This window comes from Ahaetulla prasina, chromosome 1 (genome assembly GCF_028640845.1).
Source record: "Ahaetulla prasina isolate Xishuangbanna chromosome 1, ASM2864084v1, whole genome shotgun sequence".
In the NCBI taxonomy this organism is placed as follows: Eukaryota; Metazoa; Chordata; class Lepidosauria; order Squamata; family Colubridae; genus Ahaetulla; species Ahaetulla prasina.
Genome location: NC_080539.1, coordinates 104,307,878 through 104,322,984, shown reverse-complemented (window position 1 = coordinate 104,322,984; position 15,107 = coordinate 104,307,878). Strand labels below are relative to the sequence as shown.

General features: G+C 40.9%; 1 protein-coding gene across 2 annotated transcripts in view; it reads left to right on the top strand.

Moving 5' to 3' along the window:
* Nucleotides 1-2,503: 2,503 nt before the first annotated feature.
* Nucleotides 2,504-15,107, top strand: part of PDE7B (phosphodiesterase 7B) — a 243,017-nt gene continuing 230,413 nt past the window's right edge. For both annotated transcript variants that reach the window (XM_058171300.1, XM_058171260.1), the window contains exon 1: nt 2,504-2,632. The gene's annotated coding sequence lies outside the window, so the exon portion shown is untranslated. The remainder of the gene's footprint in view (nt 2,633-15,107) is intronic.

Genomic DNA, 15,107 nt, shown 5'->3' with positions numbered 1-15,107 from the left:
GATTGTTTGTAATTCATTGTATTCCAAGAAAATACTTTTCTGGATAGTTTCCCCCAATAAGAACATACAGTGAGTTTCTTGGTGTTCCTAGATCTGGCTTTTTTTCTGGTTACCCAAATTGATATACTAGCCAGCTAGTGGTGGGTTTCAAAATTTTTTACTACCGGTTCCGTGGGCGTGGCTTGGTGGGTGTGGCAGGGGAAGGCTACTATAAAATCTCCATTCTCACCCCACTCCAGGGGAAGGTTACTGCAAAATCCCCATTTCCTGCCGATCAGCTGGGACTCAGGAGGCAGAGAATAGATGAGGGTGGGGCCAGTCAGAATTTTTACTATCAGTTCTCCGAACTACTCAAAATTTCCGCTACCAGTTCTCCAGAACTGGTCAGAACCTGCTGAAACCCACCTCTGTAGCCAGCACACCCTTTTTAATAGCTTTCAAGAGAAAGGGAAAATTCTGAATCTACAATTCAAAATTTCACATTCAATTTTCCCAGGGATAGTCATAGTCTATATAGGAGTTGCTTAAGAATCAAATTTCATCAGGCCATTCCTTTCCAGATATATGCTGAAGGTGGGGTGAAGGGTGGGGCAGCTGTATGAGTGATATTTTATGCTGTTTTTCCTCAGTTAATCCTAAACGACATGCATAGGATCAGGGGAATGCAGAGGTTTGCATTGAAAATATTAAATATAGAGTTCAAGTTGCAGAATGAGACTGCCTATATGAGGAAAGCCCTAATGGGAATGAGTTCTTAATTGCACTGTCATTGAATAGTTCACTGCATTCAGAGAAAAGAAAAATGCAATTTATTAACATGTGAATGCATTCTAAGACAAACAAGTCAACATAAGGGTGTTAGTGTCCAGGGGTTTGATAACATTAATGGGGTCAATATATATTAACCATCTCCATTTCTCAGTGCCAAAAGCCACAGGACTTTTGATTTATTTATTTATTTATTTATTTATTTATTCGTATTTGTATACCGCCCTATCTCCCGAAGGACTCAGGGCGGTTCACAGGCAAATAAAAAACATTTATGTACAAATTAAGATAACCATTAAAAAACTTATTCTAAAAGCCAAATTATTAAAAATAATATAAATATTAAAACCAGTTTAAAACCCCTATAAATTTAAAATCTAGTCCAGTCCTGCACAGATGAATAAATGTGTTTTAAGCTCGCGACGGAAGGTTCGGAGGTCCGGAAGTTGACGAAGTCCTGGGGGGAGTTCGTTCCAGAGGGTGGGAGCCCCCACAGAGAAGGCCCTTCCCCTGGGCGTCGCCAGACGGCACTGCCTAGCTGACGGCACCGTGAGGAGTCCCTCTCTGTGAGAGCGCACGGGTCAGTGAGAGGCATTTGGTAGCAGTAGGCGGTCCCGTAAGTAACCCGGCCCTATGCCATGGAGCGCTTTAAAGGTGGTTACCAAAACCTTGAAGCGCACCCGGAAGGCCACAGGTAGCCAGTGCAGCCTGCGCAGGATAGGTGTCATACGGGAGCCACGAGGGGCTCCCTCTATAACCCGCGCAGCCGCATTCTGAACTAACATTCTGCATTCTGATGTGGGAAATGAAAGCTATCAATATACCATATACATTTTATATATTAAAAAGGTTATTTTTTAAATAAAAGGAAGTGTTTTAATTTAAGGCCTGCGATGTCCTGCTACAGCGTCTATAAATTTCAGCCAATACAATAAAAAAAATCTTTTTGCACTATTGAGAAATCATTTTCTGTTTTTGATTGTCCTACCTGTCACTGCCCTGAAATTTGAAGATATAATGCAGGGAAGTCCAAAACTCTAAATTTTAGACTAAATGTTAGGTTAGCTTGTCTAGAAAATATGGATAGGAGCACCCAAAGGCCAATACCTCCAGAAAGCTGACTTAACCAATGCAACAGGTTTAATTTTGTTCTTCAATCTACTAAACACTGGGGGAGAGAGAGAGAGAGAGAGAATGAGAGACTTCTTTTTTGTCTCTCTTACTCTTCTTCCCCTCTTGCTCTCCGCCCTTTTGCTGCCCTATTCTGGTTTCCGTCGTGATTTTCTTGCATACAGTACAACGTTGAACAGCAAGATCATTTCTCCAGGACTGCATGTCTGTGACTTATCTAGGCATAGGAGAGGGAAGGATTTTAAAAAGTGTTTGGATCATCAGATTTTTCCCTTGTAAAAATCTGCCAGTTTGTGCTGTGAAAGCAGTGCTGCCATCCTTACATTAGCATGCACGTGCGTGCGCGTGCACACACACATACACACAAACACACAGATAAACAGAGAGAAGGAGATATAAAGCTGGTTGTACAGCAACATTAGCAGCTGCTGATTATCAGGCAAGATCTTAGAGCTTTTCACATTCCCTTTCTCCCACCTCTCCCCAAATGTTCAGCTTGCTGTGCAGGCTTGGTGTTTACAATTCAGGCTACAGAGGAGGAGGAGGAGGAGGAAATATTTTGCCTATTGTTCAGTGACGTCAATGGCTGAGCTCCCAGGCGCTTGAGGGACTCTGAAGCTTAGCAAATGTCAGGACGGGGCTGCTACAGCATGTGCCTTCAAAGCCTCTGCTTGTTATAGCATATCTTTCTCAGGCCCACGTCTGGCTAGAACTGGCGTATGTGAGGGAAAAGGTATGGAAAATGTCAAATTTTAAATTTCTTACCTGTGAAACAGCAATTATTTTCCTGACTTATAAGGGTTGAGGGGGAGGGAGGGATCATTTTAGGCAGATTTCTATCCAGCAGTATAATTCTTTCCAACATCGTGGTTTTCATTATCCTAAAACTAAAAGAGTAAAGAGCATTGTATAATGTGGAAAAATACTTTTTTCCATTGTTAAAAGATTGTGACAGTCTTCATCACTCTGCAGCATCATCTTCACTTCAACCATGCTGATTCTCTCTCCCTAATTCAGAACTGAAAATTGAAGGTGGGTGTATTATTTTTAGAGAGCCAGTTTGATGTAGTGATTGCAGCACCAGGTTAGAAACTGGGAGTTTGTGAGTTCTAGTCCTGCCTTAGACACAAAGCCAGCTGGGTGACCATGGGCTAGTCACACTCTCTCAGCCCTAGGAAGAAGGCAATGGCAAACTATTTCTGAAAAACTATGCCCAGAAAACTGCAGGGACTTGCTCTGCAAAAATTGGGCATCATACACACACACACACCTTTGAGGGGGGTGTAAATGAAAGAATCAAGTTGGTGTCAATGATCAGTAGTAATCCAGGACAGCTAATGTGTAAATTCCCACTTCTTCTATTATTCTGTTTATTAGCTAAAACTTTGTCATCAAAAAAAGTCATATTTAAATTATGTATCTATCCTATTTTATTGTGCAACCTGCTGATAGTGGGATGTGGCTTTTGTACATGTTCTCCCTGTAGGTCTATGTCATATTTATAGTTATGCTTACAGAATGTACTCACACTTGCATGGGATCAGGATCTCCTGAGAGTAGAGAGATTCCATTTTCAATAGCTTTGGCCTGAAGGCAGTTTAAGAAGAACAGAAATGTGATTTTTTTTTTTTTTTTAAAAGAAACTTGATTGAGGTGAAAGTAGCTCATCAAGCTTTTCACTGTGTCCAAATCCCGGAGAAGCCTGAGTGCTGAATTCACATGATTAGATGCTTTGCTTTCAAAGAATAATTAGGAAGAAATAATCCAGTTCAAAGTCTAGACATTAGGAGACAGAATTGCCTCAGGTGCCAGATCTGGAGTACCGTAGATTTCCTATTTTATTATATATTTTTTTTAAATGGAGGGTGATGGAGCATTTATTTTCCCCCTCTTTGGTCCTTTTTGGTCTTTAATTTATATTGCAACAGACTTAGAATTACTTTATACGGATAGTAAAAAAAAAATTAATGTTGGAATCAAAGTAGGAAATTAATTTGACTAGGCAAATCATCCCCTAGGGTTTTTTTTTTTTTCTTTCTTGCAGTGGAAAAGAAAGTCAGCCAAGGTCATCAAGCTCCGCAGCATAGTAAGGATTGTTGCATTGAGAAAGGAGCTGCAATTGGACAAGATTATTGCCATTAAAGAGGACTGCTTTTAAAAATTCTATTTATTGAAGTATCTATAACTTGCAAAGACAAAGAAAACAGCAATCGTAATTAATAGCCAGATAATCATTACAAAATCAGGAAGTAGGGTCAACTGCATATATAAGTTATATAAGATCCAATACATATAAGATTAAAAAATCCACAGTTGGACGCTGCCTCAGAGAAGGATCTGTTCCATCTTTCCACTATGTTTGACTTTTGAAGGCCATGTCCCCAGCTTCGCCCCTGCAAAAACACATTCTGGTAAAATATTCTTCCACATATCCCATGGCATTATCTTCACCTTACTCCCAAGAAATGAGTGAGACATGCTTGAGTGATCTTTAAGGTAACATTTTCCCTCTTATTCCGACACTATCCAAGAGCATCATCCAAAATATATTACAAAATCTGTTGGGCTTTGGGTTTATCCAACCTGTAGGATCAGGAGCCATTTTAGAGGGCAGGAACAGGCCATGTTGCCCTGGAGCCATGTTTTGCCCCACCAACAGATGTAACACTGGACCGCTTTTCTTGCTCCACTTTGAAAGTAGCATTTTCCTACTTCTGGTGGCTTGCATGGTCCTGTCTGGTTTGCCCAATGCACTTTAAATCCTTCTGAATCAATCCTTGTACTTTCATTGGCTGCTTTGCAGAATCAGAAATATTCCTCACTGCATCTTCCTTGCCCTGCCCGAACAACACCTCCTGCAAATTCTGCTCCAGTAGGTTTTCCTTACACAGTTACAACACTGATCTCAGGTGCAAAACATCCTTTGCCTGAAACCCAGCAAGAATTATTTTTAATTAATATTTTTTCTTTCCCTCGGCTGTCTAATTTTTACCCATTGTTTTCATAAACCCAGCGGTGCACCGTTTCATTTTTCACCTTTATTTTTTCAGTTATGAAAGGGTGCAGCAGCAGATGTATTTGTTGTTTTTTTCTTTTTAAAAAGCCCAGCAAAAAAGCAGGTAGCTTAGGGAAAGATAAATACGTCTGAGGGATGGGGGTGGGAGAGCAAGTCTGACAAATCAGGGGCTTTCTCATGTTAGACAAGTATTCTAACCATTATGCTGGCAGAGAGTTCCTACTGTAACAGGATCTGCAGGTGTTATTAGGGAAAATTCCAGAAATATATTTTTTTTATTTTAAAACATGCTCTGCATATGCAGATGTGCATTTTGTTGTTTTAGTTCTGTATGCAGATGCTACATACATCTATTGATTTATCCTGGTTGAGTTTTGAAGTCCATATGTTTTTGCAGTGTAATAGTTGCAGATTGCAGGACAATTTTTTCTAAAGCCAAATTGCTTGTTAGACAGTAGGTTTTTAGCCTCTAAATAGAGGGTAATAGATTGGTTTATGATTGATTCCATGACTTTGCAGGCGGCACAACAAAATGAGATTGGTCTGTAATTATCAACTAGGCTGGGGTCACCCTTTCTGAAGATAGGGATGACCGTGGCTAGGGACCATAAGTTAGGTAAGGAGCTGGTTCTGAAAGATATTTCGTAGATTATGCTACGAAATGATTTGCAAGCCGCTGCCAAAGTACCTCAGTCTGTACAGGATTTTGTAAATTGGCTTAAAGTCAAGCTGGTCCGTGCACAGGAAAGGAGCAATTTAAGGGTGCTGTGTGGACATGCCCTATGGTCAAGAGGCAAGCCAGATGATTGGCAGTGACTGGGAACAGAGGAAAGGATAGGGGTGGCCAACCAGAATAGCAAGTTTCATGCCATTATCATTTTCTGCCACTTACAAAGATGGTTAGATAGCTAAAGTAGTCATGTTTTCCTTATAATAATTATTTCCAAATATTGAGACAAAATGTTATTCCGGCCACGTGGGAGGAAATGGCTAACATCTTTCATATTTAAAACGTTCACTACTCCCTTCTGAGAAAAATGAGGCTGTTTCAGGGGTGAAATCCAGCCAGATCTGACAGGTTCTGGGGAACCGGTAGCGGAAATTTTGAGCAGTTTGGAGAACCGGTAGCAGAAATTTTGAGTAGTTCGGAGAACCGGCAAATACCACCTCTGACTGGCCCCAGAGTGGAATGGGAATGGAGATTTTGCAATAACCTTCCCCAGGAGTGGGGAGGGAATGGGAATTTTGTAGTATCCTTTCCCTAGAGTGGGGTGGGAATGGAGATTTTTCAGTGTCCTTCCCCTGCCACGCCCACCAAGCCACGCCCACAGAACCATAAAAAAATTCATATTTAGTAAAAAAAAAAATTCGAATTTCACCACTGGGCTGTTTGAATTATTTTTTACATTGCATACTCAGGTTCCCATTTTATTTTTTTCAGTTTGTGCATTTTCAAGTAGCTTGTTGTGTTACAGCATGCTACTGTTTTCAGAAAATCAGCCGCAGTGGCAAACCAAGATCTGCATGGTTTGGATAAAACACTGTGCATCATAAAGGAAAATGCTATTTGAATCATCTAAATCATTTGTTTCATCGTGGTATTCTAAGTTATGAGTCTTGATATATGAGTGTGGGGTAATGCAACTGGGAAATGTGATTATTATTTCACTACAAGGAAAATGCTCTTATATATGGAGAGTTATAAATTCTCAGTAATTTCTCTTTTGGTCCTGTGCCTACACTGTCAATGCCACTTTTTGCAATTGTTGTGGCATGGCCTAGCACAGGGATTCTCAGCCTTAGCAACTTTAAGGTTGCTAAACATAGCTGGTCAAGGAATTCTGGGAGTTGAAGTCCAGATATCTTAAAGTTACTAAAATTGGCCTAGCAAGAGATAATGGAAGACAGGGAGAAATGATTCATTTGCCCAACTACTAGCCAACAGGAAGAGAAGAGAAAAATAAAATATGGTGCTTAGTTGTTAAACAAGCAGGGAAAATATGAGGCCAAAATTCCCAATAGCCAGAAGGAGGACTGGTGTAGCCAGCAAGCAATATTTCATAGCCTCAGGCTATTTTCCTCATAGCCAGCATTTTGATATATTGCTATAGTCCTACAAGACTGTCAGTTACATTCTGTCCTATCAGAAATGGCATATGAGCCCCTAAAATAAGACAAACAATGCACAGTATAAGCACCAAAACATAAAACTGCATTTTAAAAACCCTGAAAAAACAGTACTGTGTTAAATATAACTGAAAAAGCTGAATTAAAAGGGGCAGAGATTGATTTCATGGGTTATTATTAATTACACAGCTGTGCAATTATGCTATTTTGTTGTTTACTTAAGCTCCTATACTCCTCCGTTTCCTAAAACTCTGAGGGGCTATCTTGAAAATAGCATGGTTTTATTTATGGTAGATATAATTACGGCTGGAAGAAATTCAACACTGGAAACAGGAATGGTCTTTAATGATTGTATTCACTCTTCATGTTAAATCAAGGTTTGTTTTTATAGTGCTTTTTAAAAGAAGCCATGGGTAAGATAAGATAAAAACTGATTTGCCAGTCTTTCGCTTATTTGAATCCTCCCCCATCATCTTTGTGGTGTCTAAGCAATTGGCACATGCTGGCTGATCCCCACCCCAAATAGATTCTAGTGATTTAATCAGGATTGGAACTATGAAGATCATTTAGGAAAATCTATATTTTGGAAAAAGTACTTATCTATGAGCAGTGAAAAAGAACAACAGAGAGCAGAAGAGGTTAGGCAGTTAAAGAATGAGTAACCCCCCTGTATCTTGGTCTGAATGACAAACAAAGCAATTGTTAAGGTAAGCATACTGGCAATGCAGAAGACAGTTCTTATTTTGATTTCTTCCTATTAAGAAAAGTCTTGAAGTTTAGAGCACATTCTAAGGTAATCTGCTTATTTTTTTTTACTCCTTTTTAATGAACAAAGGAGAAGGGGGAGGAATAGTCATGTAGCTGCAAAGCTTTTCTTACTGCCAAAGTCTCAAACTTTTGATTCCCATTCCAGGCCATACCTTGCAATCTCATGAATATGGCAAAGCCATGAAGCCATGGTGCCAAGCTTTAATAAAAACCTTGGGGTTGCTGTTGTTTATTGGGGGCTTCTACACAGAACCTAGCATTGGGTCCTGTGCAAACTGGTCACTCTTGGGTATCTCTGCTGTCATTATTGATCCTGACAGGTAGTAAGAGATTTGGATAATCATCTTCCTTGATATGTTATGCTTTTCAATCTGTTTGCTAGAGCTAATAATAAAGCTTAAAATCTGTTTACTTACTGGTGTGCTTATTGTCTCCAGATCCAAAAGAACTAATTGCCTGGGTGCTTGACCACTGTCCTGACACTTGGCAAAGCAGTAGGTACCAGTAGAATAAATGAGTGTTTCAGATGATGGATGAAGCACCCAGATTTAACCACTGTGTGGAACCATTCCCGGGATTTGATGACCATCTGCGCTCAACTTCAATGTGGCTTAACATGTCATACAAAAGCACTCAGCATGACAGCGTTCATACAACAACACTAAATCATAAACCAAATAGCCAAGTTCATCTTAAACTTAGACTAAACCAAATACATTATATATAGCGCATGAACCCAATCTTCTCCATTTCTCAATGATCTGAAAAGTCATTAAAGATAGACAAGGCAGATAATTATCATTAATTTCATCAATTACAATCTTTTTCTGAGAGGCAGAGTTAAAAATGGTCACTAAGGGCTAAGGATTATAGATGAGTCAAACTAAAACAGGCTCAGCCCTTTTTATCACGAAATATATCAGTATTTATGCACACACGGTGTTCATTTAGAAGTACATTTATTCATGTGGGTCATCTCTTCCAGAGTCTTTTACTTCCAAGATTGTTAACAATGTGCTGCAGGCAGTTCAGTAAGCAGAGAGTTAAAGGTTCTAATTGGAACACAATTGGTCGTTCCTGGATTCCATCTGCAACAGAATCCATCTGGAGACAGATTCAAAGCTAGAATCCAAGCTAAGAGTCCAAGACAAACAAAATTAAATGTGGAAGGCCAGGCAGAATAGAGGGAAAGTCAAACCAATTCATGTCAGATAAAGAGAAGAGCCCGAAACTAGAATCAAGCAATTAGTGAGTACACGGATTGACAACCCATCAAGAGATTATATAATGTACTGACACTTATTGAAAACTGACAGATTGAGATACTGTCTTATACAATGCAAGCATTTTTGGGCATTTTGGTAATACAGACATTACCAGTAAGTAAGTGTACATTTTCTCAGTTTTGTCACATTGATAAAGGATCAGAAGTCCTGTTCATTTCCTCTTTCTGACTACTCAGAGCTGTTTGAGATCTCAAGCATTCATCAGATTTTAAGTATAAGTGCACAGGAAGGAGGCTCGTCATCACTCATTGGGAAACAATGAATTGGACCCAGCGGCTTGATAAGAGCCCCTAATTTAAATAAACTGACACTTGGCTTCTCCTTGCAGGATTGCTAGAGATAGGGATATGGTTGAAATCTGTCCACATGATGATGATTGAATGTGTGGAATCTGTGAATAGGATGCTATTTAATTCCTTTAAGGGAAGATAAAGAGCTTGATATTGTTGGCATGAAAGAGACTTTTGTTTGTTGGTTTGTAAAAGAGGGAGAAAGAAATAAACTTTCCAGCTATTGCTTTTGTGTGTGTTCAAACTTCTGGGGAGTTGAATAAACTTATGCAATTTTCTTGGCAATGTTTTAGAAGTGTTTCCATTTGCTTCATCCTAGGGCTGAAAGAGAATGATTAGCCCAATGTCACCAAACTGGTTTCATATACTATATAATGTAAGGTTAGAATTCAGTTTCCTGGTTTTTATCTTAAACCACTACTCCAAATCGGCTCTTACTGCATTCTACTTTTCTTGTATCCTTTGGATTTACATTTGTTCTGTAACTGAGCTGCCATATGTGGCTACACAAATCCAAACAACTACTGGATGGCAGCAACAATAACCTATTTATTTAGCGTATGGCATATCATACATGGACTAGCATTATATATGAACCTTTTACCTAGATTAGTAAAACACAATAACATAACAATGTTAAAAAGATCTATGTTCAAACATCAATGTTTAGGCCATCTAACCTTTGAAGCACAAAACCATTTATGTTTTTTTTTAAAAAAAACAGATACTGGACCTGGATACTGGACCCTCAGCTTACAGCTAGTCACGATGTGATTTAGAGTTTGACATGGGACCCTGCAGTCACACTGAGGGGAGGATACTATGCTCCATTTACACATACACAGAGTCCCGGCAGACACCATGTGAGGTGTGAATCTTATTCAGGATTGTCCATTGCTGATGTGGTAGTTCAAAACCTGGCACCTTTTTGGTGGGGTCATTTATATATCTAGCTAAGTCTGGATGTTTAGCGACCCATTTGGCTTTCCATTGGGAATCGAAGTTAAAGTTGCTAGGCAGATGTTGTGCAAGTGCCAGTGGGTGCTTCCTGCTGATAAATGAGGAAGGTTCGCATGCACCAGTAGGAGTGAGTTGTTCATAATTTTTCTGCATTCTCTCACTAGTGCATCTTGCCTTCGTAAAGCTGTTGGTGCTTTAATAACATATTATTTGTGAGACGACTTCCGGTATCCGGCGGCAACGGACATCTGGAGGTGCCTCTCCTGCCTCCAGTGTCCGAATCCGCCTCCGAGGCCCTTAGGGGCCAGGTGTTCCGAAAAGGACACCTGCCGCACGGACGGCTCGCCAGGGGTCTCCCAGCCGACATACAGGACTGGGGGGACCGATGCTGGCGCGTCCTAGGCTCGGAGGGGTTCGGAGGCCTCAGGCCGCGGCCATTATTTTGGCCGCCGCCTGGGCCGCTGTGCCCGGTGACACCGGGGCTTTGGATTTATAATTGCAGCAGCCTGGTGGCGAACAGGGAACGGAGAAGAATTGAGGAAGGGAGAAGGGAAGGAGATATCGGCAAATGTGAGTGGAGTGCTCCGGAGTGCGGGGGGGTTTTTCTCCCCTGCGACTGGAAGGAGCACGAATCACTTTGGAGAGAGGAGAACTTAAAATAACAAGATTACCGGTTTTGTGGAGCTCTGGAGAGAAGAGGTGATGGAGAAATTTAGGAGGGAGGGTTTGAGGCCCCCCCTCCCTCTGGGGAACAATGGTGGCGTCCAGCTTCCGCCTTCACTATGAGAACCTTGATGACATCACTTCCCTTCGGCTTCCTGGTTGACTAACTGTACTCTGGACTCGTTGCTCCTGTGAGTGCCCCCTGGTGGATCCGGAGGAAATTACAAGGATACTGTGCTTGCCTGAGGATTTTAAAAAATTTTTTTAAATGGCAAAAGGTCAGAGACCAACTGCTGGAGAAATGGAGAGAATTTTGGAAAAGTTATCTAATATGGACAAGAAACTGGATGAAATAAGAGCAGAAATTGTGACTATCCAAAAGGATTTAAAGGACACTCAACAAGTCTCAGCAGAAAACAAGCAGAAAGTGGAAGGTCTGAGGAGAGATGCGGCAGTGCAGAAAAGAGAGGAGACGACAGGCAATGCTGTGCTTGGACTACAGATGGATAAAATGTCTTATTTCCTTAGGTTTCAAAATCTGGAAGAAGTGGACCAAGAAGACTTGAGAGATGTTGTGACTAAACTGTTGGGAGAATTTCTTGGGAGAGGTGTTGACTTTATGAATTGGGATGTGGATCGAGCTTATAGAGTTAATTCAAAATATGCACGCACGCATGCAGTTCCTAGAGAGGTTCATGTCAAATTTGTGAGAAGAGAGACGAGAGATGAAATTCTTAGAAAACATAGGAGTGGGGCACTGACTTATAGGGGCAGGGAGATAGCCATTCTGAGGCAGATTCCCAGACAGGTACGTGAAATGAGAAAGAAATATTACTTTTTGTCAAGCAAATTGTACCAGAAGGGAGTAGGCTTCAGATGGCTGATGCCAGAGGGATTGATGATTTTCCGGGAGGGCATTACGAAAAAAATTAGTACAATTGGGCGGGGTGCGGCCTACGTGGAGGAACACAAAGCCCTCCTGGAATTAGATGACCCAGGAGTTGAAGAAGGGAGGTTATAGACCATGGGAGGAGGCGCCTGCCGCTGTTGGCGCCCTGGAGTTGGGTCAGGCTGAACCCAGAGTTCTGAGATCCAAAACTAGGAAGTGACAATGATATTTGGTATTGTGTTGGTTTTCCTTATTCTCCTTTGTATGATATTCTGATTATTCTTGACCCTTCTTTATTGCGTATGTAAGATTGATAAACTTAGCTACTTCGTATCACCTGCTTGCCATATGGCTGTTGTATGTGTTTAAAATTTTGAGTAAAATTCTTATCTTGTATAAGAAAAATGAAAATTTACCATACCTGATATGTATTTGTATAAACCTTTTTTGACCAATAAAAACTTTTTGGATAAAAAAAAAAATAACATATTATTTGCTACCATCTGATGTTGATATGGATTCAGTAGCCCAGTGTAGGTAAAGGTAGTCCTTCACTTATAACAGTTCATTTAGTGACCGTTCAAAGTTACAACGGCATTGAAAAAAGTGACGTGATCGTTTTTCACACTTACGACCATTGCAGCATCTTCATGGTCACGTGATCAAAATTCAAATGCTTAGCAACTGGTTCATATTTATAATGGTTTGCAGGGTCTCCGCCGCTTGGGTGGACATTTCATGCGCTCTGGCTTCGTCCAAGGCGTTTGCCAGCGTTAGATTGCTTTTCGATAGCAGCCGCCTCCATAACGCATGTCTCTGACCCCGGATGAGTTGCTCCAGCAGCGCCTCGTCCAGGTCTCGGTACCCACAGTCTTTGGAGGCTTTCCGCAGGGCGGCCATGTAGTCGCCGATGGATTCGCCCTCTAGCTGTCGGCGCCTCCAAATTCAAAACGCCGCACGTATTTGGACGGCGTTGGCGCGAAATGGTTTTTTAGCAGGGTTTGCAGAGTTTGCCACGATACCGATTGTACCGGCGTTGGCTCTGCCAGGGCTTCCGCGATGTCGATGACCTCGGGACCGCAGTGGCTCAAGAAGTATGCCCTTTTGCGGTTGTCTGGAACTCCTTGCAGTTCATTTGCTTCTAGAAAGCTTTCGAAACGGGTCATGTACGTTCCCCATTTCTCTCTAGCTGGGTCAAACGGCGCGGGCGGAGTGTAACTGGCCATCTCCGCGTTTCTGCCCTGTGTTTGCTGGGTTCGGTTCTTCCGTGCTTCAGCTCGGTTCTGGTTCTCCTTAGCCTCGAAATCCCACCTTCATCGCCAGTGTTAGGTTCGGGAAGTAACGAGGCTGGAGACCAGGGTAGTGACAACAGCTCTTTAATATAGGGTGAACCCAGCAACCTGGCTGGGGAAAAACCTCTCCTTATATACTGTTTAACCGGCGGCTTCAACCAATCAGCAACGTGCTTGTTTCCCGCCAAAACATTTAAAGATACATAACATTCTCCATTTCTCAATGATCTGAAAAGTCATTAAAGATAGACAAGGCAGATAATTATCATTAATTTCATCAATTACAATCTTTTTCTGAGAGGCAGAGTTAAAAATGGTCACTAAGGGCTAAGGATTATAGATGAGTCAAACTAAAACAGGCTCAGCCCTTTTTATCACGAAATATATCAGTATTTATGCACACACGGTGTTCATTTAGAAGTACATTTATTCATGTGGGTCATCTCTTCCAGAGTCTTTTACTTCCAAGATTGTTAACAATGTGCTGCAGGCAGTTCAGTAAGCAGAGAGTTAAAGGTTCTAATTGGAACACAATTGGTCGTTCCTGGATTCCATCTGCAACAGAATCCATCTGGAGACAGATTCAAAGCTAGAATCCAAGCTAAGAGTCCAAGACAAACAAAATTAAATGTGGAAGGCCAGGCAGAATAGAGGGAAAGTCAAACCAATTCATGTCAGATAAAGAGAAGAGCCGAAACTAGAATCAAGCAATTAGTGAGTACGGATTGACAACCCATCAAGAGATTATATAATGTACTGACACTTATTGAAAACTGACAGATTGAGATACTGTCTTATACAATGCAAGCATTTTGGGCATTTTGGTAATACAGACATTACCAGTAAGTAAGTGTACATTTTCTCAGTTTTGTCACATTGATAAAGGATCAGAAGTCCTGTTCATTTCCTCTTTCTGACTACTCAGAGCTGTTTGAGATCTCAAGCATTCATCAGATTTTAAGTATAAGTGCACAGGAAGGAGGCTCGTCATCACTCATTGGGAAACAATGAATTGGACCCAGCGGCTTGATAAGAGCCCCTAATTTAAATAAACTGACACTTGGCTTCTCCATGCAGGATTGCTAGAGATAGGGATATGGTTGAAATCTGTCCACATGATGATGATTGAATGTGTGGAATCTGTGAATAGGATGCTATTTAATTCCTTTAAGGGAAGATAAAGAGCTTGATATTGTTGGCATGAAAGAGACTTTTGTTTGTTGGTTTGTAAAAGAGGGAGAAAGAAATAAACTTTCCAGCTATTGCTTTTGTGTGTGTTCAAACTTCTGGGGAGTTGAATAAACTTATGCAATTTTCTTGGCAATGTTTTAGAAGTGTTTCCATTTGCTTCATCCTAGGGCTGAAAGAGAATGATTAGCCCAATGTCACCAAACTGGTTTCATATACTATATAATGTAAGGTTAGAATTCAGTTTCCTGGTTTTTATCTTAAACCACTACTCCAAATCGGCTCTTACTGCATTCTACTTTTCTTGTATCCTTTGGATTTACATTTGTTCTGTAACTGAGCTGCCATATGTGGCTACACAAATCCAAACAACTACTGGATGGCAGCAACAATAACCTATTTATTTAGCGTATGGCATATCATACATGGACTAGCATTATATATGAACCTTTTACCTAGATTAGTAAAACACAATAACATAACAATGTTAAAAAGATCTATGTTCAAACATCAATGTTTAGGCCATCTAACCTTTGAAGCACAAAACCATTTATGTTTTTTTTTTAAAAAAAACAGATACTGGACCTGGATACTGGACCCTCAGCTTACAGCTAGTCACGATGTGATTTAGAGTTTGACATGGGACCCTGCAGTCACACTGAGGGGAGGATACTATGCTCCATTTACACATACACAGAGTCCCAGCAGACACCATGTGAGGTGAGAATC